Here is a 27670-nt window from a genome sequence, read left to right as displayed (position 1 = left end):
GGCAGGAGCCTCTAGGTAGGCTGTCAGGTGGTCACGGCAAGTGACGGCAGGAAACAGGCAGGTGCTTCCAGGTAAGCAGGCGGGCAGAGCCCATAGACAGACTGGCGGACTGAGCGGAAGACAGACTGTCGGGCTGGAGTGAAGTCAGGCTGGCGGACTGAACTAGTAATCAGGCTATCGGCCAGGACTAGTAGTCAGGCTAGCAGCGGAACCTGAGGGCTGAAGCAGAGGTGAGTACTCTAAGCTACAACTTTGCTCGGGGACCTCCATTTTGGAGGCGGTGCCTTATATATGGGAGGACCGCCGGCTATTGGCCGGGGACTCCTTAGGACGGCTCGCACTGCCCCTTTAAGAGGGAGGGAGCGCGCACGCCCTAAGCACAGTGTCGGGAAGCTGTGTGTGCCGGCAGCTGCAGGAAGAGGAGTGCCGGAGGATGTCGGGCGGGGAGCGCGGCGGTGAGAGAGACGGCATCTCTGCCTGGCAGGGGGCAGAGACGCCGATGCTAAAGTCCCCCCCCTTTACGCCCCCTCTTTTTTAGGCCAGAAAGAAATTTTTTAAGGAGAAGCGGGGCATGAATGTTCTCCCTGGGTTCCCAAGTTCTCTCCTCTGAGCTAAACCCCTACCAATCCACCAGAAAAAAGGTTTTCCCTCTTGGTGGCCAGAATGTTCTCTACCTCAAAAACATCCTTAGCGGAAACCGGAGCTGGGGGGAGTACCTGGATTGTTGGAAAAATAATTAAACACAACTGGTTTGAGGAGAGATACGTGGAAGGAGTTGGGAATCCGCAAAGTGGCTGGGAGTTTTAACTTGCAGGCCACTGGGTTGATTTGCTTGAGGAGTTCAAATGGACCGATGAACCAAGGACCCAACTTATAGGAGGGTATTTTGAGACGAACATGTTTGGAGGAGAGCCAAACCTTGTCTCCCGGATGGAATTGAGGCGGATCCAGACCTCTCTTGTCAGCATGTTTCTTCATCCGCACGGAGGACTGAAGAAGTGCGAACCTAGTATTTTCCCAAATGGTGGAGAATTCGCTGACCAGAGACTCCGCGGCATGGTTGTCCACAGAGGCGGAGACGGGAAATGGAATCCGGGGATGTTGACCGTAGACCACAAAGAACGGGGATTTGGAAGTAGATTTTCTCTCGTGGTTGTTGTAGGAGAACTCGGCCCAGGGCAGGAGCTCCACCCAATCTGTATGGTGGGCATTGACAAAGTGGCGAAGGAAGCTGGTAAGGATCTGGTTGATACGTTCTACCTGGCCATTGGACTGCGGATGGTAAGCGGAGGAGAAATCCAGGGTAACATCCAGCAGCTTACAGGTTGCTCTCCAGAAGCGTGAAGTAAACTGAACCCTGTGATCCGAGACAATGTGGAGGGGTAGGCCATGGAGACGGAAGATGTAAAGGATGAAGTCCTTAGCCAGCTCAGATGCAGACGGGAGACCAGGCAGAGGGATGAAGTGGGCCATTTTAGAAAAGCGGTTGGCGACCACCCAAATGACTGTACAACCGGCAGAAACAGGGAGATCCGTAATAAAGTCCATAGCAATGTGTTGCCACGGGGCAGCAGGTACGGGAAGAGGCAGGAGGCGACCGGCTGGAGATGTCTGGAAACTTTGTTGCGGGCACAGGACGAACAGGCCGAGACGAAGTCTACCACATCCTTGCGCAGGGTAGGCCACCAGTAATGCCGGGTAATGAGCAGGAAGGTCTTCTTCTGACCGGCATGGTCGGCTAGTTTAGATGAATGACCCCAGTGAAGAACCTTCTCACGATCCGGAACCGCTACAAAAGTCTTACCGGGTGGGAGACGAGTCAAATCCAAGGGGGCCACATTCATCACTTTGGAGGGGTCGATGATGTGCATAGGCTCATCCTCTTGATAGGAGGACATGAAAGATCGGGACAAGGCGTTGGCTTTAACATTCTTGTCCGCCGGGCGGTAATGTAGGATAAAGTCGATGCGGGCAAAGAACAAAGACCACCGGGCCTGACGCGGATTGAGTCTTTGGGCATTCTGGAGATATACCAGGTTTTTGTGATCAGTATAGATGATCACCGGGTACAGAGCCCCTTCAAGCAGGTAACGCCACTCCTCCAGTGCCAATTTGATGGCTAGCAGTTCTCGGTCTCCTATGGAGTAGTTGCGCTCAGACGAGGAGAAGAGTTTGGAGAAGAAGCCCCAGGTTACCATTCTCCCGGATGAAGATTTTCGGGTGAGCACCGCTCCGGCTCCGGAGGAGGACTCATCAACCTCCAGGAAGAACTGTTTGTTGCAATCCGGACGGTGCAGCACTGGGGCAGAGGAGAAGGCTTGTTTTAAGGAAAGGAAGGCCTCCTCAGCTTCGGGCAGCCATTCCTTAGGATTTGCTCCCTTACGGGTGAGTGCAGAGATGGGAGCAGTCCGGGAAGATAAATGTGGGATGAAGAGACGGTAGTAGTTGGCGAAGCCCAGGAATCGCTGAATCGCCTTCAACCTCTCCGGACGGGGCCACTTTAAGACAGCAGAGAGCTTCTCGGGGTCCATTCGTAGACCTGTCTTGGAGATAATATAGCCCAGGAACGGAAGGGAGGTCTGCTCGAAGAGGCACTTCTCAAATTTTGCATAAAAGTGATTCTGCCTGAGCCTAAGCAGGACCTGACGAACATCCCCCCGGTGTGTGGGAAGATCCGGAGAGAAGACCAAGATTTCGTCCAGGTACACCACCACGCAAGAATATAGAAGGTCATGGAAGATGTCGTTGACTAATTCTTGGAAGATGGCGGGAGCATTGCAGAGACCGAAGGGCATCACACGGTATTCATAGTGACCGTCCCGGGTATTGAATGCCGTCTTCCACTCGTCTCCTTGACGGATCCGGACCAGGTTATACGCCCCATGAAGGTCCAGCTTGGTAAAGATCTTAGCGCCCTTAAGGCGGTCAAACAACTTAGAGATGAGCGGCAGGGGGTATTTGTTTTTGACCGTGATTTGGTTGAGGATGTAGCGAACCGTCTTTCTTCTTGATGAAGAAAAATCCAGCTCCAGCCGGGGAGGTAGATTTCCGGATGAATCCCATGGGCAGATTCTCTTCGATTTACTCTGACATGGCCCGGGTTTCGGCCGACGACAACGGGTAAATACGCCCACGGGGTGGGGTGGTACCAGGTACCAGGTCGATAGGGCAATCATATGGCCTATGAGGTGGCAGTGTCTCTGCTTCCTTTTTGTCGAAGACATCTGCATAGGACCAGTAAGGTGTCGGTAGACCAGGTAAATTAGCCGGAGTAGGTGGAAGACGAGCCGGGCGAAAGAGAAACCAGGCAAGTCTTATGGCAATCCTGCCCCCAACGGAGCACCTCACTGGATTTCCAATTCAGAACGGGTTCATGTCTCTTTAGCCAGGGTAGACCTAGCAATAGAGAGTGAGAGAGTCCGGAAAGCACATGGAAGGAGATCCTCTCTGAGTGCAGCATTCCCACCTGCAGGTTATAGGTTCTGTCACGAGCAAGATGGTCACCGAAAGGAGTCTTCCATCCACGGAAGCGACTGCCAATGGTTCAGCCAGAGGTTTGGTGGGAATCTGATATTTCTGGGAAATGAGGTTTCCAGCAGCTCCAGAATCCAGATGTGAGATTTCAAAGTGGCGGTTTTCTCCCCAGGAGATAGAGACAGACAAAGTCAGGGAAGGAGAGGATTTACTGTTGCCTAGGATGACCTCTCCGAGCGGTCCTAGACACTGGAGTTTCCCGGCTTCACCGGGCAGGAACGGATGAAGTGATCCTTACTGCCACAGTAGAAACAGCTCCCCTCGGCTCGGCGTGACTCTTGGCGAGATTTGACCATCTTGGTCTGGTCGATCTGCATAGGTTCAGGCGAGCGTGCCCGGGGAGTTGCTGATTGAGAGGCAGGTCTCTGGAAAGTAGGAGCAAGACGAGGAAATCTTCTCTCCCGGGTAGTCCCTTTAGCACATTCCTGGAAACGGATGTCGATCCGGGTAGCCAGCGACACCAGATCATCCAGAGTGGTAGGGATGTCCCGACCAGCTAGCTCGTCCTTGATCCAGCCGGAAAGGCCCTCCCAGAAGGTGGACACCAGTGCCTCGTTGTCCCAGGAAAGACTCCCTTGGCGGAGACGGAGCAATGAGGAGGCAGTAGAAATTCTTCGTCCGGGCTCATCGAAGACCGTCCGGAAGGCAGTGAGAAAAGCCGCAAGATCTGACACCAGGGAATCCCCTCTCTCCCATAGAGGGTTAAGCCATGCCAGTGCTTCCCCGGTGAGGTGAGACATGATGAACGCCACCTTGGCCCGGTCGGAGGGAAACTGATGTGCCAAAAGTTCAAAGTGCATCGTGCACTGCTTCAGAAAGCCCCGACATGAGACGGGGTTACCTCCAAAACGAGGAGGCACAGAAAGCCGGGGTCCTGGGTTGGATGCCGTGGTAGTGGTAGACGGCGGCGCTGCCGGAGCGGGAGTTGCTCGACTCGAGGCAGGCACAGGTGGAACAGACAGCGTGTCCAGGCGAGAGTTGACATTCCGCAGGTAGTTCAGGATGGTCTCCTGTTGGGATCTCTGACGAGAAACCTCCTGGTACAGGTGAGTGAGCGAGGGAGTCTGGGGGCCACCGGGTTCCATGGCCGGAGCAAACTGCTATGGATCCGGGTGGTGGAACCTCTGTGCTGCAATGCAAGGAGGGACCCAGAGGGGCGTAACTAGGTATCAACTCGGAGCGACCAAGGTCGTACGGTGGCTCAATCGACTCCGTGACCAGGGAGGGTCCGAGCAGAGGGTCCATGTGCTACTCTGGGGACGACCTTGTAAGTGAGCAGGTGACTCCCACAGTACAGATGGCAGGGACTGACCGGTATTGCAGATGGGCACAGCAGGCAGGCTGATGGGTGACCCGGGTAGATGAATTGGCAGACACGGCTGATAACAAGCAGAAGCCTCCAGGTAGGCTGGCTGGTAGGCACGGCAGGTAACAGCAGGAGCCTCTTGGTAGGCTGTCAGGTGGTCACGGCAAGTGACGGCAGGAGCCTCTAAGTAGGCTGACAGGTGGTCACGGCAAGTGACGGCAGGAGCCTCTAGGTAGGCTGTCAGGTGGTCACGGCAAGTGACGGCAGGAGCCTCTAGGTAGGCTGTCATGTGGTCACGGCAAGTGATGGCTGGAGCCTCTAGGTAGGCTGTCAGGTGGTCACGGCAAGTGACGGCAGGAGCCTTTAGGTATGCTGTCAGGTGGTCACGGCAAGTGACGGCAGGAGCCTCTAGGTAGGCTGTCAGGTGGTCAGGGCAAGTGACGGCAGGAAACAGGCAGGTGCTTCCAGGTAAGCAGGCGGGCAGAGCCCATAGACAGACTGGCGGACTGAGCGGAAGACAGACTGTCGGGCTGGAGTGAAGTCAGGCTGGCGGACAGGATTAGTAGTCAGGCTAGCAGCGGAACCTGAGGGCTGAAGCAGAGGTGAGTACTCTAAGCTACAACTTTGCTCGGGCACCTCCATTTTGGAGGAGGTGCCTTATATATGGGAGGACCGCCTGCTATTGGCCGGGGACTCCTTAGGACGGCGCGCGCGGCCCCTTTAAGAGGGAGGGAGCGCGCCCTAAGCACAGTGCCCACAGGGGGAAGCTGCGCGTGCCGGCAGCTGCAGGAAGAGGAGCGCCAGAGGACGCTGGGCGGAGAGCGCGGCGGTGAGAGGGACGGCGTCTCTGCCTGGCAGGGGCAGAGACGCCGATGCTGCATTAACAAAGACTCGGGAGGTAACTCTAACTTTGTGTTGCATTTCAATAAAAGAGGAGACATATTTTCTTGACTATGTACTGCTTGTGGTGCAACCCTTACTTCTGGAGTGATAGTATTTGTTACTGTAAAAACTACATATACCTGTACTTGTACTGATCCTCTAGTTATCGGGAAATTCCATGTATTTACCCAATCTTCATCTCCTTCTGTAATAGAAAGTAATGAAGGATAAAAAAAATTCCCCAAAAGTTGTGTCTTTAACACAATCTCTGTTTCGGATGTTCTAACTGTCCCTTTTGCAAGCATATCATTAGGAATATCACCCGACCACACAGCTTTCTCTTCACCTCTTATCTCTATATTCCAGTATAACACATCTGTAGGATTACATTCCCATGTGCCTGTCTTATTATTATGTATATAATCTCCTTGTAACTGTGTAAACTTAGACTTAGGTCCTGTGGCAGCATGTAATATTATGTCATTGTCATGTATGAAGTGTAGCTCAATACAGCATTTTACACCATAACACATGCAAATGTTTCCAGTAATATCTACTGAATCGTCCGGTATGTCTTCATCTATTAGATTTTGTATACTTGATCCTCTTGGTTTCCGTGAATGTAAAGTTCCTTTGATATGTCCATTCACTTCACTAGTATTTGTTCCATGATATAAAATGTCTTCTGCGTAGATCACAATTGAAATAGTATAAAGTAGCAGAAATGTGGTTCCCATCAGATAGTAGCTTTTCCTGGGAAACTTCTTCTTTTTTTGAAGGATTGGGGTTGAATCTCTTCCATCAAGGACATGGTATTCCACATTCCAGCTCTTATTGAAATCCATTTCTTCCTAAAAGAAATGCAATATCGTTATTTTGCAATATACAATTTGCATTGATCAACATATACCCACAATTTTTGTTGTCTGCGGGTAGTTTTAACCACGTTGGATGCTGGTTGCACTAGGATCATAACTCGTCCCATGGTGTCGATTATTTTAAAGGGACCTTCCCAGTTACTTTCCCGAGGTCCATTCTTCCCAAAAGTTTTTATCATGACTAGAGCCCCTTTTTTGAATTTGGATTCATATGGTGGCTCCATCCTCTGCATTCTTGATGCAAGATGTGGAAGAATGGTTTTCAAGTTTTCCTGCAACAATTGCAACCATTTGAACCTTGCAACAGCATCTTTTTGAGGTGTGGACAAAAATGGTTCATGTGGGAAAATCAATGGCATTTTCCTTCCAGACATTAGTTCAAAAGGAGTAAACTGAGTTGTGGAGGAAGTTGTTCCTCTAACACTCAACAGTACAAAAGGTACTGCATCCACCCAAGTATTACCTTTGTCCAATAACATTTTGGCAATTCTGGATTTTATTGTCCTATTCATCCTTTCCACAATACCAGCAGACTGTGGATGGTAAGGTACATGAAACTGTTGTTGTACCCCTAGAATAGTACAAACCCCTCAATAGTGACCCCTCTCTGTCCACTTCTATGGGAGCAGTGGTGTAATGTGTGACCCCACTCCGTCCACTTCTATAGGAGCAGTGGTGCAAGGTGTGACCCTGCTCCATACATTAGAAACAGTGTATCTAATTCCATCCTGTATGATACACTCTGCTGAGCTCAATATCTAATCCCATACAGGACTACACTTAGTCCTGTACCTAATAGCAGCATGTGTTACTCTAAGCGTATCTAATCGCGCATGTGATACAGTCCACATATCTAACCCCAGTTTATGATACAGCGAGCAGCACCATCTATCAGGATCAGCTCTGCCGGCCGTCCTCAGTGACACTGTACTTGTCAGTATCGCTGGCGGTCACCAACAAAATGTGCGATATTCCCCAGACTGGTGTATTTAATCCCGTCATTGTGTGCAATATGCCCCAGACCGGTGTATCTAATCCCGTCATTGTGTGCAATACGCCCCGGACTGATGTATCTAATCCCATCATGTGCTACACTACACTGAGCCCTATATCTAGATATGTGTAGTGTATCATGTGCTGTGAATAATCCCACTGTATGTAACACTCCTTATTGTTATGGTAAATAATATAATAAATAATATAATAAATATTTATACTTTGATTTGATTATTATTTTAGACAATTAAATCTACCTACCGTAGTTTTCGGACTATAAGACGCACCCTTATATTTTGGGGTGGAAAATAGAAAAAAATATTTTTTATAAGATGGGGGTCCATCTTATAGTCTGAATAGGTATGGTATCTTACCTGAGGGCAGTGAAGCGAGGGTCTCAGGAGGCAATGTCCCTCAGGAAGTCGGCGGCTGCAGCAGAAGAGGTCAGATGCTGTGGAGCCTGTACCGGGCCTGTGCCTAGCTGAGGCCCTCAGCCTGGCCGATTCCTGTGCTGGGGCCTGTGGCTGAGGCCTCTGGCTAGGACTGAAGCCGGGGCCTCGGACTGGGGCCTGTAGCGGACTGAGCCCGGGGCCTGTACCGTGCTGAGGCCGGGACCTCGGGCTGGTGCCTGTACCAGGCTGCGGCAGGTGCCGGGCAGTGAGCGGCGAATCAGTGCGGACTGCGCAGGTTTCCAGTGTGCGCGGCCATCTTCCTAGAGCTGTGATCTACAGGAAAATGGCTGCCGGAGCTACGGTCTGAACATGTGCCGGCTCGGGCGGACATTTTCCTGTAGATGACAGCTCTAGGAAGATGGCTGCGCACACCAGAAACCTGCGCAGGCCGCACTGCCTCACCTCCCGATGCCGCTCACAGCCTGACACCGGCCCCAGCCCCAGTACCGGCCGGGCACAGGTCCCGATCCCGGCCCCAGCCGCTCTGCCTCACCTCTGCTGCCGCTGACACAGCTACCACCACCGCGATCCTGGAGGGCCCTGCAATCCCACTTCACCACCACCGTAGATAACATTCGGACCATAAGACGCACCCCCAATTTTCCTCCCAAATATTGGGGGGAAAAAGTGTGTCTTATGGTCCGAAAAATACCATATATATTTTTGATAATTTAATATTTTAATATTAGTCTTATAAGTGTTACTCATAAAAGCGATAACACGGCATTGTATGAAATATAGAGCTGTCTTCGTGTTAAGCTTTCCTTCTTTGTTTTTAAAAGTATAGTAAATTGGACAGAGCTAGCTTTCAATAATCAAATAATGAACCTATGGTTTAATGGTAAGGCATCTGTGTCACATAGTTTTGGTTTGAAAAGATAATGATAATAGTAATAATAATAATAGTAATAATAATAACAATTAATTATAAAAAGTTCAGTGTCCCTTCAAGTTTTTCTTGGCTTATGAGATTAACCATGATAATACTCAGGGGGTCTAAAAGTAATTGTGATTCTTATTCTGATGTGTGAGAAAAGTCAGATATCAAAGTCAAGCATCACTGAAGTTTGTGTGCTAGCCAGCATCATTTAAAAAAAAACAAAAGATTATTTTTTCTGCACCAGGGATGTAAACTCAAAACGCCCACTCTGTGACGCAAGAGAGTTACCATTCTGCCATAAGCTCAAATTATGCTGCCAGATGTTTTTTCTTGGTTTATGATATTTACCAGGGCTGTGGAGTCGGTAAGCCACAGTTGCGACTCCGACTCCGACTCCTGGATTTTATCAGGTTCCGACTCCGACTCTGGCTCCGGCTCCGACTCCTTCATAAATGGCCAATTCGTAACAATAAATTTACTGTTGTAAAATATTAACATCGTGCTTATTCAGTTTCTCACCATCATATAAGTAATCAGACCACTTAGAGCAAAAAGTATATTTATTAGAATACAATTAGAATATAGCAAATAACTTTTATAAACTTTTCTAAACTCTTATAAGTAAATATGAAATAAACACTGTTATGCAGTTAATAAGAAGAAATCTATAAATTTGTCCTCAGAAAAAGCATTGCCTCTGACAGATCCTCCTTCATGGATGCCCTCAAATCTGATCTAATTATTTTGAGAGCAGAGAACAACCTCTCTACACTAACTTGGGTTGGTGGCAAAGCAGTAACCACTCGGGCAACATCTCTGACAATGTCAGGATACAGAGGAATCGCTTGTTGCACTGTTATTTTTGATGAACGGTCAAATTTCTCAATTTCTTTTAGTGCACATAAAAAATTCTGCTGAAATGTACTGGCTGTGTTCTTTGATGGGGATGACTCTTCTTCTATGCGGGATCGCTTTGCACGGTCCTTGTGATCCAAATATTTTTAGAAATTAAATTCTTCATCAGTTGTTGATGAGGGTGAAGATGTGGCAGGACGACCAAATTCTTCTTGTTCCTCCTGACTGTTCTGCAACCCTTTCATCCTTACTGCTATTTCAAACAGAGCTTCTTTTCCTTTAGTTAGCTGTTGATCATCTAGAAGAATCCGATGCATTGGGTCTACATAAACAGCTGCCAAAAGAATGTTATTTTGTAATAGTAGCTCCTCTCTCCATTTCATTGATGTAGCAATGCCACTTGCAATTAACCCTCCTCTTTGGGACAGGCGAAACATCAGATTCTTCCACTCCTTTAAGAAAATACCTGGAGTTAAGTCCTCGGCTTGTAATTTTTTAGTCACTGTAAATGGGTGCTCTAGCAATTTTTCCAGCTCAGTCACCTGATTCCACTGACTTTCATTTAGCGTCAGTTGAGGGTTAGCCATGTCTACAAGAAAGGTTTTCAGTTCAACCAAGCGCTAAATCATTAAGTAAGTACTGCCCCATCGTGTGGCTTGATCAATAATTGCCCCTTTTCCAGCACGTCTCTTCAAAATTGAGTCAACTTTAGGGGTTCTGGCAACAGTAGCCAATTTTCTCACCTTGCCAATCAGTGCAGCAGCATGTCCTTCTTGCAGACTGTCTCTTATAGCCAGCTGTAGCGTACGCACAACACAGCGCATGTGATGAATGAAAGAACGTATTGACACAGTTTCAACAAGATCATCTAAACTATCATGTTGCTGTTCATCTGAAGCAACTTCAGTTTGCTCCTCAGTTACAATACTGTGTTCCTCTATTTCAAACATTTCTGTGTCTGTGGACCCAGAATGTTCTTCTAGCTGCTGGTCACCATCATTACTCTCATTCATTAGCTTAATAGTACTTATCATATTTGAAGCATTGTCAGTTATGACAGAAAGAACTTGCTCTTTTTTTAAGTTCATAGTCTGGAAGAACCTTTTCCAGCAAGACCTGGAGAAACTCACTGGTGTGATGAGCTTTGGTGTCTTTTACTGCTAATGTCTTGGTAACTATTTCATTTTTGTCACAAACAAATCGGACATTGATGGCAAAATAGTTCACTCTGTGACGTGTGCAGGCATCCATTTTAAGAAACAGAAAGCGTCCCTTGAGAGTTTTTTTAAGTTCTTCCATTTGTTTAAAAGCTTCTTTGATTACTAATTTTCTAATACTCTCACTCTCCAGAGAAACACCAAGCTTGCGGGCCATTTCCCCATTCAGACACATAAAAGCTGGTCGTGAAAATAATGAAATAGGCACACTATCCTTTACAACAAGCTCTATGATCTGTTTTTTAAATGTATCTACTGTCATTGTTACAGTAACTTTGTCACTGACAAAATATCTTGCAACTGATGGCTGCAAAGTTCTCTGCTCCTTTGTTTGGCTGGAAGAGCTGGGCACTGGCTCATTGGTTTGGATGCAGTCTTTCTCATCCACTGCTTTCATTACTTCTGGATGAAAGCGCTGTAAATGTCTCTTTAGATTAGAAGCTCTCGTAGGAGCATTTTTATCTTTGCCTGAATATGCACTGATCTTGGCTTCACAGCATTTGTTTTCGTCTGGATCATTTGTCATACACTGACAGACATAATGTTTTCTATCTTGAGTGATGGTGAAATGTTCAAATACAGCTGATTTAATGTGACGCTTCTTTGACATTCTCAGGTTTTTAATTCTGCTTTCACAATCCAAATGACAATTGTTTTTCCTAAAAACAATTGTACAAAATTATTGCCAGGTCGTACAACTGATATAGTGGTCAGTAATACTGTTATTCCTCATGTACTCACAGTTAACTGATGCAAAGTTTGTTGAAAGGATAATACTTCTTACAGTCTTCCTCTTCTGAGTAGCAGCTGTGAGATGCTTGGAAGATGCACACCTAGTAAACATCTAGTCTAGAGGAGGAGCTTTACTACTAAGAATTTGCAACACATTTTCACTTTCAGTTTCATACATTGTAAGTAGGGGGGTTGGGGCAGCATGAAGTTAACCAAGTATAAGATTAGATAAGGGCAGTGGAGAACAGTGACACACAAGAAGTAAGAAATGCCTCTATCTCCAGCAGAACTGCTTATCACTGTTGTTCATAGTTTGATAGAACATATATATTTGAGTAACATTTATAAAATTCATATGAAAGTTCAATTCTGAAATATTAATACATTTTTTTAAAAGCTGGAGTTGGGAGTCGGTACATTTCTACCGACTCCGACCAAAACTAACTCCGACTCTGACTCCACAACTCCGACTCCACAGCCCTGCTCAGATCCCTGCTTATCATGCCCAAATTTATATCTCTAAAAGAAATCCTACTCTCTTGCCCCTCCCCTAATTTTACAGCTTAAAAAAACATGACCCTCTCACTTTAATGATCGGAGCTGCCAAACATTTAATACCAATACATTGGAAAAGTCCTATTCCCCCTACGCATTCAGAATGGCAAGACAAAGTCAGACTGATCTACTGGATGGAAGCAATCTCGAGTTGGGAGGCACACACATACGCTAATTTTAAAATCTTGGTCGCCATGGTCACAAGAATTTATTCCTAAAATATAAAAACATATTTTCCCCTAGTCCTATAAGTCAAAAAGAGTTCTAATAGTTGGACCTTTACATGGTGGATTAATATCCACATAATACATTGTATCTACTTATCAGACATCTTACTTATTGAAGTTGGTTCTTGTAACATAACCTAGATAACAATATGAGCTAACTATGTTTTAGACACCTTTATCTATCAGGAGGAAATCTAGATATGCAATATTTTTTTTTCATACGCCATATATAAAGTCAAGACTCTATAACTAGTTCTTGAAACATTTGTACCAATTGCGTAAAAATGTGTTTATTTGTTCATTTGTTTATATTGATCTATGTTTCTAAGTGTTATCCTTATGTTTTTGGCTATAAAATTCAATAAATAAAGAATTTGTAAAAAAAAAAACCTAATAATTTATGGTGGTCATAGTTAGTGTTGAGCGAATTTGTTCAGCATTTCAAATTCAGGCTCGTGTTCGGGGTTCCAGCTTGTTCGCGCCAAAAAATCGTCTCTGCCCTTGAACATCAAATTTAAAATGCTGAACAAATTCGCTCAACAGTAGTCATAGTGTACCTGCAGAAGAAATGCTGACCAAGTGATCTTACAATGGAAATCAATGTTCCAACATGTGAAAAATATCCATGAGTGGTCTGGTCCTGAACCCTATATTGCATCTGAGCATTTACCACTCACTGCGGAGAAATTGGACAATATCAAATGGCTGAAGCTTACATCAACTGCCATGACCCTGCTGAAAGGAATAGTAGAAAATAAAAATCTTCTACGGAACATAAGACAAACCAACTACTTCTGTCACACAGGAGAATTGGCATTGTATTAGTGTATTTTTAAAATACCAGCCTAAGCGTTTATATCTCTTTATTGATGGCATGATTGCTCGCAGCCAGTTGGCAGCCTTGGACCACAATAGTAATGTTAGTATGTTGAAGGTTGTGGTGGAACATGACAATGAAACAACTTATTGCACTGACAGCGTTAGACACCATCTCGAATTTTCAAAAGCACGCAAAGCTCGGTTGTAAAATGTTTATATGAGCCCACATCAAGATTTGCTACAAGACATTCGAATTATGAAACAGGAACTTCAAAGCACCTGGAGATCGAAACGCACAGAGTTACCACCAAATATTGCTTCTGTCCTGACGCCGGATAAACAAATCATTGAAGAGCAGGCAACCCGCTACTAAAGTTTAACAACATGTCATGTCTAAAAATAACAGTCTAACTAATACTTGTAGTTAAAGGTGTTCTTTAACACTGGGCAACAAATCAGTAGTGACTGTATGTAAATGCAGACTTGTGATTCCCACGTCACACACAGAGGGCGAGCGGCCATATGACTGCAAGTATATGATTACGATACTTCCAATGGTGTCGGCACTATGTCTCCCAGTGATTGCGTCACAGTGTAATGTTATGTGAACCCTGTGGCCGGTCAGTGGCCCCTTCACTGTCTTCACCTTAGTAAAAATCGCTTACATCTGGAGGAAGAAGAAAAGCAGCAGATCTCACATCCTACAGATATAAGTGGTTGGTCAGAAGTTGGGAGAGTGAAGCGGCCACTGATTGGCCACAGAGTGACTGCTGACTTGTACTTGATGACCGCTCAACCCTTTTAATGCATGGTCTGGTTCAGCACGTTTTGTATAAAAACTTTTTTAAAGCAAGTTATTATTGTTTTTGTACTAAACATGTTATGTTTAATTAAAAATATTGTTAATTAATAAAAAAAATGTACACTTAACACTACTTCTACGGTGAATATTTTTCATAACCTTGTATAATTAAAATGTCCAGTCATGTACAAAAACATATTTTGTATTTATTTTAACATAAGTTACAATAAAAACTGGAACATATAGTTTAAATAGTAGAAACATTAATTCAATTTTTAAATTATTAATCATTAAACACGAATAAAAAAAAGTTACAGAATGTACGTACACATGCTACATAACTGCTAATAAATTTGGAACACTCAACTATCCAATACATATGAAACAGCCTCGTTCAGACGAATGTAAAATACTTGCAGTCACAGACCTAAACTATTGTCAGTCACCGACCTCGTACAATATGCTGTCTGTGAATTAAAGCTTAATCGAAGCAAAAAATTAATATTATTAAAATTTTATATGTGTGGGTAGGGGACCTGTGGATGTTGGGGACGCCACGTAACACCAGTGTCCTCCCCTTCAGGGTCAGGATATTTATCTCTTATTGTATTAACTGCACATGAAGGAATGGGCACACGATGGGGTTCTCCCAAAAAACCATATCTCATGCTGGTGAGACTTCTGTACGCCGATAGTCACAGATACCTGGGTGTTAGAAAAATAAAATATAGGTAATTTACATTTTATTTGACCTTGTATAGATGTAAAGAAGGATGTAATTATTTTGATTCGAGGGAACACGTCTATAAACACTATTTTCCTGCAGATATAGTGGTGATCTGCAGATAATTAGCATTAGGGCTCTCACCACCTTATAAATCACAAGAGCTATCTGATGGTTTATTGGATAACACACTCACCCATGTTTTTCAATGGGACGGTGCAGATGGACAATTTTTTTCACTGATATTTTCTCTGTGAAAAAAAAAATAACAGCCTGCTGTGATCTGACTCTGAAATGACATGCCACTCACACGTTCAAGTCTATGGATGCAGAAAAAAAATCGGATGACTTACAGAGCCACAGTTTGGCATGTGATTTTTGCAAATACAGGGCATCAGCCACTAAGTAGTGGATGACTCCTTTAAGGCAACAAGTTATATATCCTATCAAAAATCAATTTATTTGGCACTTCGTTCATCATGGAAAAATATGATGATGACCTAGCCTATTGGTCGTTTGATTAAGATCATTGGCGGTTGAACATGATGACCCACGCTGTGATTCACAACCTGAACTTGCTTATGCAAATTTGGATAATTCAGATAAATCCGGTCAGGATGTATAGCGGCCGGGGCAGGATGTATAGCGGCCGAGGCAGGATGTATAGCGGCCGAGGCAGGATGTATAGCTGCCGGGGCAGAATGTATAGCGGCCGAGGCGGGATGTATAGCGGCCGAGGCAGGATGTATAGCGGCCGGGGCGGGATGTATAGCGGCCGGGGCGGGATGTATAGCGGTCGGGGCGGGATGTAAAGAGGCCGGGGCGGGATGTATAGCGGCCGGGGCAGGATGTATAGCGGTCGGGGCAGGATGTATAGCGGCTGGGGCAGGATGTATATGTGGCACCCCAGGGGTCTGGTTTCCACAGTAACGGCAATGTTATGTCTGAGAGCAGGTGGGAGGTCTCTTGGTCAGGAATCCTATGCATGCCACACCTCCTGCCCAGTCCTGGGAGGGGAAGAACTTCCCCTGTATAAACCTGGGGCTGAGGCAGGGTTAGAGAGTTGAGAGGGAGAGTTCAGCCAGGAGGGCTGACAGGGAGCTGTGGCTCCGGCTGGGCCCAGCTCCTGGGCCATGCCAGAAGTAGAGAAGAGAAGCAGCATAGGAAGAAACATCAGGAGCTCTGTGGGAGCAGTGTTACAAGGAGTCAGGGGCTGGCAGCTGCAGAGCTCGCCCTGACTGAGAAGATTTCTTACCGGACCCGGAGTCCGAGGCTGCGGGGACTAACTCCTACCCAGCAGCAGAATCCGTCAGGCAGGGGATTTCAGGTCCTCTGGCCAAGAAACCCGAAGGCACGGTCACACGCGTGGGACCAGCACCGCCGTCGTGGAGCGGACGCCACTAGAAGGCCCCGAGTCACCGGCCATACGGGTGAGCACCACACGGTACACTCAGGGACGTGGGCTACTTATACCCGCCTCTAGCAAGGTAGCCAGAAGAGTACAGTCAGTTTGGGAGGCCTACAACTCCGCCTGGCCAGGGGAGATCCCATCTGCTCAAGGACTGACCAGGCCCCGATCGCTAGCCAGTACTCCGGGAGGGTCTATCTTTATCACCAGTAAAGACCCTGAATTACACCGCATCGTCTCTGAGTGATTCCTGCTACCCCCATCATCCACGTCGGCTGCCCTGAGGCCATACCCCTCCCGTTGGGGGTTATACTATCACGCTGCACAATCCTACCACCGGCCTCAGCGGTCTGCCCTGCAGCAGCAGCTCCTTAGCTGTACTCAACGGGTGGCGTAGTCGTCCAACATCTACCGCTAATACAGCGCCACTTAGTCTGACTCCCTGGGCACGGACCGGATCACCGCCACGAGACTACAACCCTCAACAGATCCGGCTCCGGGTAAGCTCCCGCGTGCGCAACGCTGCGCGACACAGGCCCAGGGGTGCGTCATATAATGTCCGAGGCAGGATGTATAGCGGCCGGTGAGGATGTATAGTGGCTGAGGCAGGATGTATAGTGGTTGGGGCAGGATGTATAGCGGCCGGGGCAGGATGTATAGCGGCCGAGGCAGAATCTATAGCGGCCAGGGCAGGATGTATAGCGGCCGGGGCAGGATGTATAGCGGCCGGGGCAGGATGTATAGTGGCCAGGGCAGGATGTATAGCGCCCGAGGCAGGATGTATAGCGGCCGAGGCAGGATGTATAGCGGACGGGGCAGGATGTATAGTTGTTAGCACCACGCCGGATTCCTGCTCTGACAGGCAGGGTCTCCAGCGTGTCACTTCACTCACCCGCGCTGCGGTTGATGCTTCCCTCCCCCGTACTGTGTCTGCTTCCAGCAAGGCTTCCAGTCATGTGCTTAGGGCACGCGCGCGCTCCCGCCCTCTTAAAGGGCCAGCAAGTGCCCTTGCTATTACGTCCCCAGGCAATGGCTGTGGGACATTACATATATATTGCTTCCTCCCCGCTAGGGAGGTGCCTGAGCAACCTTCCTGTTTCACAGTCGAAGTTGTTAAGGTTGTATACCAGGCCTGCCTGCTGCACTCTGGTGCGAATCCTGCCTGCTGCAGTCTAGTGCGAATCCTGCCTGCTGCACTCTGGTGCGAATCCTGCTTGCTGCACTCTGGTGCGAATCCAGCCTGCTGCTCCATCCAGTCTGTCCTACTGGGTCCAGGTGCTGCGCCCGTTGGTCTGTCCTGAAGTGGCATATGGCGTTCATCGGGAGCCAAGTCTAACCTCACCATCAGAGGCTCAAGTGAACAGTCAGGTGCTCAACTAGTCACGCCCCTCCAGGCTCTCCACGGTCCGTGGCACAGTGGTACCACAAACCACTTCCGTGACAATAGTGTCCGGGGCAGGATGTATAGTGGCCGGCGGGCAGGGTATATAGTGGTCGGGGTGCAGGGTATATAGTGGCCGAAGCAGGATGTATAGCGGCCGGACAAGGATGTATAGCGGCTGGGGCAGGATGTAGAGCGGCCGGGGCAAGATGTAGAGTGGCCAGGGCAGGATGTAGAGCGGCCAAGGCAAGATGTAGAGCGGCCAGGGCAAGATGTACAGCGGTCGGGGAAGGATGTATAGTGGTCGGGACAGGATGTATAGTGGTCGGGACAAGTATTCAATCGAGAGCACAGTGTTTGCTTTATGTATGTGATAAACTGGCCTTTGATATTTAGAGAACATTTTAATGATTATTACTTATGAATTCTCATGTTGATTACATTGTCTTTCTATCAGTTGACAGCCAGACTGGCTAATCCTGATTTGAAAGTCTCTTGACAGAATCTCTGTGTTGAGCTGGGGATCGTCCGTCACACATTGGTGAGTTTCTAAAATATGTGACATAGATTGATACTCAAGGCTGCAGACGCCTTCTTCTACTGTTGGCATTACCGAGCATTATCTGTGCTCAACAATCTTCCATGTGGATCTGGTGTTTGAGTTGGACGTTCCTCACTGTGGATCATTTTGGAAACACCATGGGTTAAGTCAGTTTTCTGCATCAACACGACTCTGCAGTCTGTCTAGCAAGACTTGCAATCCCTTAAAAAGAACAAATAACTCCTAATATGGTACAGACTGGTGAGCTGCACTTCAAAAATGTTTTCTTAATTTTGGTTAATGACGCGCCCCCTGGGACATATTCCTTTTTGAGGGGAATACCCGGCACCGGATCAGATGGGGGGTTGTAGTCTCCGAGCGGCTGTGACCCGGTCCCGTGCCCAGGGCGTCAAGCTCAGTGTTATGTGGCAGTCTTTACTGATGTTATTAAAGTTCGTTTTGTCGACTACGCCACCCGTTGTGATGCGGTCACTGTGGCCGCCGCTGCTGCTGGGTCCGCTGAGGCTGATGGTGGGTGCGCAGCTTGGTGGGATAACCCCCAACGGGAAGGGTATAGCCTCAGAGGGGACAGGCGCAGAGGATGGGGGTTGTGGTGGTGCGGTGCAGCCGGTAATGATGACAGACTCGGGTTGTGCAGTTAAGGGTCTTTACTTACTGCAGTTGTTATACGGGTCACTCTAGCTCCAAGTGACCACCCGAGCCGTGCTGCGACCACCAGGTCCTGGATCCGGCCAACCCCCAAACAAGTCCGGAGCGTGGCCCTGAGCTCTCTCTCTCTGTCCTCTCTTCAGCCGTCCCCACCAGTGATTCACCTAAATCCAGCTCCCTCGGGCCTTCTGTTGGGCAACCTTTGGCCTCAGGTTCCCTGACCCTCCGTGTGGTGTGCCTTCAGGGTGAATGTAGTGGGTGACCGTGACAGACACTGCCCACGGTCTCCGGTCTCTGGCTGGGGAATGTCTTTACCCCCACCAGCTTGGGTTCCGGTACCCTTCTGCTGACTCCTCACCCGGTGATCTGATTTGGGTTCTTGGGTCCCTTCTTTGTCCCCCTCTGGGTCTTTCTGTACTCCACTCTCTCACTCTTCAGGCTCAGGTCTGCTCTGCTCCCTTGCTGCAGGCTGACTTCCTCTGCAGAAGACTTGTTCTCTCCTTCTGACTCTCTGCATCTGACCCTGATCTTTGATGGTGCCCACCTTATATACACCCTCTATGTGTGAGCTCAGGTGACCAGCACCCAATGAGCTCCTAACACTACCCAGACTGCTCCCCCTATCTGCCCCTACACTACATGGGATGTTCCTCCCCCCTCCCACTCCAGCCAGGAACAGGCTCGGTCGCACCTGCACATTTCTAAGTGGGAGTGCCGTCGGCCTGCTCCTCTGGAATGGGATGTATGTAGTGCATGCAGTCTATCTGAGCTCAGTTCCACACTCCTTCCTTACCCGGGAGTGGAATATCACACCTCTGGGTTGAGGTGCAATACTCCTGTAGCAGCCGAATCCTCAGGGTGCTACATTCCCCCCTGGTAAATCACAGCACGTCCTCGGGCTGCAAAGACAAAAAACACCAAAACATACAACATTTTTATAAACATGTAAAACATATTAAATATTATACGAAATACTATATAAATATATATATAAACTTTTTCAGGTAAACAACATTCTCGTCGTCTCTTTCTCTCTTCTGTTTCTCTGGTCACCGTGCAACTCGTGACCAGGTAGAGTGCGACAGTCTTTTGTAAAACAGTTTCCCAAATAAAACCGGTAGGGGGCGCTTTAGCAAGCGCAACTATGTACAGGGAAATTTTGCCGTTCTCAGTCCCCGGCCAGGTAAAGGGAAAGGGATGGCTGCTCACAGTCCTCAGCCTGGTATGGAAAGGGTTACAGGTAACAGTTCGCTGGTCCCAACGGGGACTATTTTAGCAGCAACAACAGTTCCAGTTTCAGTTTCGATTCACTGTGCCCCGACAGGCAACTATATACAGTCTCCTGCTCTGCCGCACTCAACGGCGTCTGCCTCCTGCTCTTATCTTACGGCTGGTGGTTTCTTCAGACCCGTCCGGGTCCTCTTGCTCCTCCTCCTCGCACCGCAACTCCTCCTCCGTCAAGCGATGCACGTGGAGGGCGTAAGGTCCCTTGGCACACTTGTGCCGGGTGAACGTTACCTCGTCACCGACGTAGAGGTCACGGCCTTTGTGACCCTCTGGCAGGTGGGACTCGACGTCCCGTCGTGTAACGAAGACGTCACCCATGGTGTTCCGGTCCCTTATGAAGCCCCACCCATGCTGCGCATTAAACTTTATTACCGTCCCGATGGTACGGGGACGATCTGCTGCACGGGGGTCCCTTCTGGTCCGACTCTTTTGCTCCGCGCTGCGGGTCTGGGCCCATTGCTCTTTGGCCTGCCTCTCCTCCCGCTCTCTCTTGAACTCTGCCAGCTGTTGACGGCAACACTCTGTGCGCGCTGCTGCAGCTGCCCGAGTCTCTCCGGTGAACCCCATCAAATCTTCTCCCGTGGGGTCCCACACGAACTGGGCTTCCTCGAGTGGAGGCGAGACCCGAGTCACGGGCTTCGGAGCCGGGATTAGGGGCTCACACAGGGGACCTAGTTGCTTCTGCCGCTCCAGCTCCAAGAATCCTTCGGGCCAGATGAAAGGCCGACCGTCCGGCCACGTTAGCTGGCTGAAGGGGTCCTCTCCCAGATGTGGCACCCTAGGTATTACGGGCGCGGGCGCGGTGGTGGTGGCGCCCGGGTTGCCCAGGCCTTGCGGCCAGGCCTGGGGCACCTGGAAGGTGAAGGGCACCGTTAGGACGGCGGCGCCCTGGGTTACCTGGCCTTGCGACCAGGCCGGAGGCTCCGCGGAGGTAGATGGCTCTGCTTTGGATGCGGCGCCCGGAAATGCTAGGCCCTGTGACCAGGCCGGAGGCTCCTCTTCCGGCGCCACGCTCCGGGTCACGATGCGTGACGTCATCGGGGTCGCGACGGCGGCTTCCGGTCGGGGCCTAGTCGGTGGCGGTGTCATGGCGGTCTCGGGTACGGCCGGGGGACCTTCGGGCTCTGCGACGGGGAGCTGGGGCAGGTAAGCGGTCTTCCGGTATGGGGTATAGGCATCCCCCTTACCTGCTGCCATGCGTCTCGCTCCCTCTTCTGCGCCGTCTCCGGCCTTGGGTCCTCCCGCGTCATCCGCAGAGGCAGTCGATGTCTTCTTCCAAGGGAGCGGGTTAAGTGGACGGGTTCCAGCTTGCTGGGCCATCTCCCGGCCCCACTCCGCCAGGATCTCCCTCTGCACTCGGGCCATCCTTCCCGCGAGGCCCTCCAGGGCACTCCGCGCGCACTCCCGATCTCGGGGAAGCTGCGCCAGGATCTCCGCTAAGCCTAGCGGGGTTGTTGACTCCAGCAGGCTCCTGACCATCGGGTCGGTGCTGCTCTGCTCTGCTTCCGGCAGGCTCCTGGCCATCGGGCCGGTGCTGCTCTGCTCTCCTCCTTCTTCCTCCAGCAGGCTCCTGGCCAGCGGGCCGGTGCTGCTCTGCTGCCGCTCCATTCCCGGGTCTACTCTTTCTCTCCTCGACTCCGGGTGCTCTTGCTCTGGACACCTTGCCTCCGGGTGCGCTCGTTCTAGACTGCTCCAGGCGACACCCATCTTCTCTCCTTTCTTTCGTCTCCTCCCACTTCGAGGGCGGTCCCGGGGCAACTCGGTGACTGTCAGCTCCAGGGGCAGTTCTTTCACGCTGACAGACACCTCTAGCATCACAGTCTCTGTTGGTGGGGGCGGTTTCCACTTTTGGCGCCATTTTCTGTCCTGGCCCACGATGGGAGGTGGCCTCTTGCTCTCCTTTGGCACGCCCATAATGGCGTCCGCTGCTCTTCCAAGGCGGGAAATCTGCGGTTTTGGCGGGAATCGCTTCCCAGTGGCGGGAAACTCGGCAGATGGCGGGAACAAGCTGGAAATGGCGGACAATCGGCGGGAAACGACTGGTGATGGAGTCCGATGGCGTGGACCCTCCGGAACCGGCGGGAGACTTCTTTCTGAGGTAAACTTGCACTTTTCTTCAGGCACGCAGTACCCGGGTGTTGCGGGCACGTAATCCTGCCGACTACGCCAAAGTTGACGCGCCCCCTGGGACATATTCCTTTTTGAGGGGAATACCCGGCACCGGATCAGATGGGGGGTTGTAGTCTCCGAGCGGCTGTGACCCGGTCCCGTGCCCAGGGCGTCAAGCTCAGTGTTATGTGGCAGTCTTTACTGATGTTATTAAAGTTCGTTTTGTCGACTACGCCACCCGTTGTGATGCGGTCACTGTGGCCGCCGCTGCTGCTGGGTCCGCTGAGGCTGATGGTGGGTGCGCAGCTTGGTGGGATAACCCCCAACGGGAAGGGTATAGCCTCAGAGGGGACAGGCGCAGAGGATGGGGGTTGTGGTGGTGCGGTGCAGCCGGTAATGATGACAGACTCGGGTTGTGCAGTTAAGGGTCTTTACTTACTGCAGTTGTTATACGGGTCACTCTAGCTCCAAGTGACCACCCGAGCCGTGCTGCGACCACCAGGTCCTGGATCCGGCCAACCCCCAAACAAGTCCGGAGCGTGGCCCTGAGCTCTCTCTCTCTGTCCTCTCTTCAGCCGTCCCCACCAGTGATTCACCTAAATCCAGCTCCCTCGGGCCTTCTGTTGGGCAACCTTTGGCCTCAGGTTCCCTGACCCTCCGTGTGGTGTGCCTTCAGGGTGAATGTAGTGGGTGACCGTGACAGACACTGCCCACGGTCTCCGGTCTCTGGCTGGGGAATGTCTTTACCCCCACCAGCTTGGGTTCCGGTACCCTTCTGCTGACTCCTCACCCGGTGATCTGATTTGGGTTCTTGGGTCCCTTCTTTGTCCCCCTCTGGGTCTTTCTGTACTCCACTCTCTCACTCTTCAGGCTCAGGTCTGCTCTGCTCCCTTGCTGCAGGCTGACTTCCTCTGCAGAAGACTTGTTCTCTCCTTCTGACTCTCTGCATCTGACCCTGATCTTTGATGGTGCCCACCTTATATACACCCTCTATGTGTGAGCTCAGGTGACCAGCACCCAATGAGCTCCTAACACTACCCAGACTGCTCCCCCTATCTGCCCCTACACTACATGGGATGTTCCTCCCCCCTCCCACTCCAGCCAGGAACAGGCTCGGTCGCACCTGCACATTTCTAAGTGGGAGTGCCGTCGGCCTGCTCCTCTGGAATGGGATGTATGTAGTGCATGCAGTCTATCTGAGCTCAGTTCCACACTCCTTCCTTACCCGGGAGTGGAATATCACACCTCTGGGTTGAGGTGCAATACTCCTGTAGCAGCCGAATCCTCAGGGTGCTACATTAACATTATAAGTTAAAAACATGAATGGATTAAAAAAATTACACACAGTATATGTTTATACCCTTTGATAGAGGTTTTGTTTTTTAGGATAGGTCATCAATACATATTAGACTGCGGTGGGAAATAGCAGCCAAGATAAACTATTTATTCCAACTTTGTACTTTAGAAGTAAAAGTGTACAATGCAGAACAGCGTTGCGCACCAGTACACTTCAAAAAAATATAACATGAGAAGATTTGCAGCATCCGGCACCACCACTTACTAAACTGTGATGGAGCAGCGGTGTCAGCACCATAGACTTTGTTCCAGGAGACCCCAAACTGTGATCTAATCAATTTATCAATGATCAATTAGAAATCAATGTAATCCCAAGGTGTTGTGCTACCTAATATACCTACAGAGTTAGAGCCTTGAGGGGGATGAGTTGAAGTTGGTCATCATCACAATCATCCTCTGTTTCTTCCTGCAAATATAAAATACAAATTAGCATAATAATAATGCAACTAAATAGACCTTAGAATGAAAATGTAGAATTATACTTAACAAATTGTTACCTCGGAAGCTGGATCAATGTCTGACTCTGATTCATAATCAATTAGTTCAGCAGTAAAAGTTCACGAGACTATTGGTAAACACAACATGTAAAAGTAGATTATTTTAGTGTTAAAAAACAACAACAATAATATTAGACATTAATATTAGCACTATGCATATTCCATTTACAGTATATTGTATTTAATGGGATTGTCCAGTAATTTACATTGATGGCTTAGCCTAAGGATAGGTGATAAATATAAAATCAGCTGTTATTGGCATCGGTGGCCAGACAGCAACAGCAACGTCAACTACCTGGTGGACATGGCCGGGTAATGCACATCTGCCCTAATGGAAATGAACAAGGTTAGATCTGTAGCACCACACTGTGGCTGCCGTACAGTGGGAGCGAGGTAGCTCCACTACTGAGCAGATCTCTCCGCTGTCGGTGCCAATAACAGCTCGTCGGTGAGGGTGCTGGATGTCGTATCGCCACCCCAGTGATGACCTACCCGAAGGAAAGTCCATAAATATAAAGTAATGCACAAGTACTGAACAATCCCTTTAATATATGATACTTAAACTGTTTGTGATCTATAAGATGCACAGAGTATGTTCCATTCACTATGTAACCAGCGTTATACCCATGACAGCAGTCTGTGCATCAAGCTGCATGAGAACAAGTTGCCATCCATCATCTCATGTCTGGCCAACCTGCTAACAGACTAATTTGAAGGGGTTATCCGTCATTAGACTACAAGTCTGTAGTCACTCAGGGTGAATGGAGACATGTGATTCCTCACATCACACACAGGGAGTGAGCATCCTGTGAGTGCAAGTATGTGATTTGATTACTTCCAATGGTGTACCGCCGATTGTGACATTATGTGAACCTTGTAGCCGGTCAGTGGCCGCTTCACTGTCTTCACCTTAGTAAAAATCGCTTGCATCTGGAGGAAGAGAAAAAGCAGCAGCAGCGCTCACGTTCTACAGATAGAAGTGGTTGGTCAGAAGGTGGGAAGAGTGAAGTGACCACTGATTGACCACAGGGTTCGAGTGAGGTCACACTGTGATGCAATCGCTGGGAGAGACACAGTGCCGACACCATTGGAACGTGCAGGCACTGGAATTGAGTAAACAGACTAAGAAAGGGCTGTTAGAATAGTGGACAAACCCTTCAAAGTTCATATATAGTTTTATATATATTGTCATAGAAAATGTTAAGAAAATTTCTCTCTCCCCCCTCCACTATACTATGTGTCAAAAGAGCTATAACCAGTTGCTCATATGCAAATAGCAGAAGCCGCCAAGTGTCCAGGCTAATTAATACATCATATGGAAAGACAGAGTTGGTGAGGAGGATACAGCTCCACTGAGCTCCAAAGAAATTCTTTCACACTTCACAAAATAGCAGAGTCACACTCATTTGCAAAGTCTTTTTGCTCAACAGAAATCTGCAGTCTCGCCGGCACTGACATGAAATATGGAATATCAGGGTTTCTATAATACCGATTGCGATGGGACACATATTTTTAGCGGTGGGGTTAGCTAAGGAACAATATGCATATGTTTCCGTATCTGCACGCCCTGCTGGTGAGCTATAATGCAAAAGTACAAAAATAACAGTCACAGATATGCCATGTGTAGTCTCTAAAGAAAGGTAAATTTGTAATAAAAAATATGGCATCACTTGCTAACTTCTGCGATCAACCAGCGAGGAGTTATCGCAGAAATTAGATAGTTTAATAAAACCATGAAGACTAGAGCCCAGCCCACGTGAGGTCATCACATGGGAGTGTGTGGGCAAGTCCCCCCTTCGGCATAAAAGATCCAGCTAAAGATGGAGCAATACTCATGCAGGAAGTTACATAATTTCATGTAGCACAGGTCCCGTTACATAATGGCCAGAATTGGGGTGCTTCCCTCCAGCTAAAATGAATCGTCTCTGCAATCTGTATAGTAAGTTTCTTATATTAATCCCATTTATTTTCGTGTAACTGCATTTTATGTACTGTATTGTCTCTCTTTGTAAAACCTTTTTTATATTTTTCATAAACACTGCCTCCCTTTTGGATTAAATATAAAATTGAATAGTCCTATTTCGTTTGCTCTGTAATCGTTCCTCCCCCGAAGCGATATACTACCAGAAAGCAGGCGTCCGATCAGGCCTGTATTTCAAACTTGATCGGTGGTGGCAGCAAATAATATTAATTGGGTTATCGTGAAGCTGGCAGTGATCGTATGGGGCATATACACATACTCCATGCGTTGGAATTCGGATGTGTATACGCCATATGCTCACTCCGCGCTTGCCAATACCGCTGTAGTGAGTAATTGGGATCATGTGTGCGTGAATCCCTGACAATCCTGACAAAGTGACGGCAGCAGTGGGATATTGTATGATCCCCCCAGTGTCGTCCCTGACATACATATATATAGACATATCTGACTCTGCATCAAAATATTCAAGTGTATTGTATATGAATAACTATTTTTTTTCTTACATGCATACACATAAAAATATATATTTGTGTGTGTATATCAGGGTTGACATAACACTGGTGCAATCTGTGCAGCCAAGAGGCAAGAGGGGATCATCTCTACCTCCAGAACAGGTGGAATTGTGCATTATGATGAGCTGTAAGGGTATGTGCACACCATCCGTACTGTCAGTTCTTTGAACGCAGTATACTTTATGTTGCGTCCAAAGCGCTGCATGCAGGTGAATCTGCATGTGTTCATTGAACCATGCAGATTCACTGCATCCAATACATTGTAGTGATAGAATTTCTCTTTCAGAGACTAGCGGCTCCGCAAGAGAAATTGAAATACTGCGGTCTGGAAAGACACGCCGCATGTCCGTGTCCGCGGGTGAGCTGCAGGTGCACGGGGTTGCATAGTGGGCATAAGATTTCTTGAAATTCCATCCATTATGCTGTAACATCCGGCCGCTGCGGATTGCACACAGCGAATACTGATAGGGTGCACATACCCTTGTACTGCAAAGGGCCCATATACCGTTTCTGAAACAGGGGTCTCTCCTGTATATGAGCCCTTATGGTGTAAAATACACACACATATAATATGCATACAAGTATATGTAGATGGACATATATACCCACACGTGTAGTGTGCATTTACTTATATGAGACATATGTACAGTGAGATCTCTCTATATCATATATCTATACTAATCTTTATATACTATGAAATATATCACAAAGAGCAAAAGATAAAAGCTTTATTACCATGGCTGTGCCGTCCTTGGTGCTGGAGCTTGTGACACTGATGTGATGTCTCCTCAGCCATAGTTGCTTGTGTCACAATAAGATGCTACAGATTGAAGATAGAGGAGGGTGAGGAGGGTGGGTGTGCGAGGTGCTGGCTTACAGGCCAGTGCAATGCATGATGGAACTTATAGTATTAGAACACAGGAAGTCAGGAGACAGGAAGTTGTTGATTAACCCCATTAGAGCTGGAGCCAGCACTTCTTTAAATCAGACCTTGAAGGAATCTCCAGTTCTCGAGGAGGCACATCTTCTGGTATCCCTCGCAATTTTACATTGTTTCCTCGAAATCCACT

General features: G+C 48.4%; 1 pseudogene; it reads right to left on the bottom strand.

The window, feature by feature from the left end:
* Nucleotides 1-27396, bottom strand: part of LOC141270818 (uncharacterized) — an 82681-nt pseudogene extending 55285 nt beyond the window's left edge.
* Nucleotides 27397-27670: the final 274 nt, after the last annotated feature.

This window comes from Phyllobates terribilis, unplaced genomic scaffold, assembly GCF_046119375.1.
Source record: "Phyllobates terribilis strain yellow unplaced genomic scaffold, ASM4611937v1 Scaffold_5__5_contigs__length_657084704, whole genome shotgun sequence".
Classification (NCBI taxonomy): domain Eukaryota; kingdom Metazoa; phylum Chordata; class Amphibia; order Anura; family Dendrobatidae; genus Phyllobates; species Phyllobates terribilis.
The sequence above is the reverse complement of the archived record's forward strand: the minus strand, read 5'-3'. Positions and strand labels throughout refer to the sequence as shown.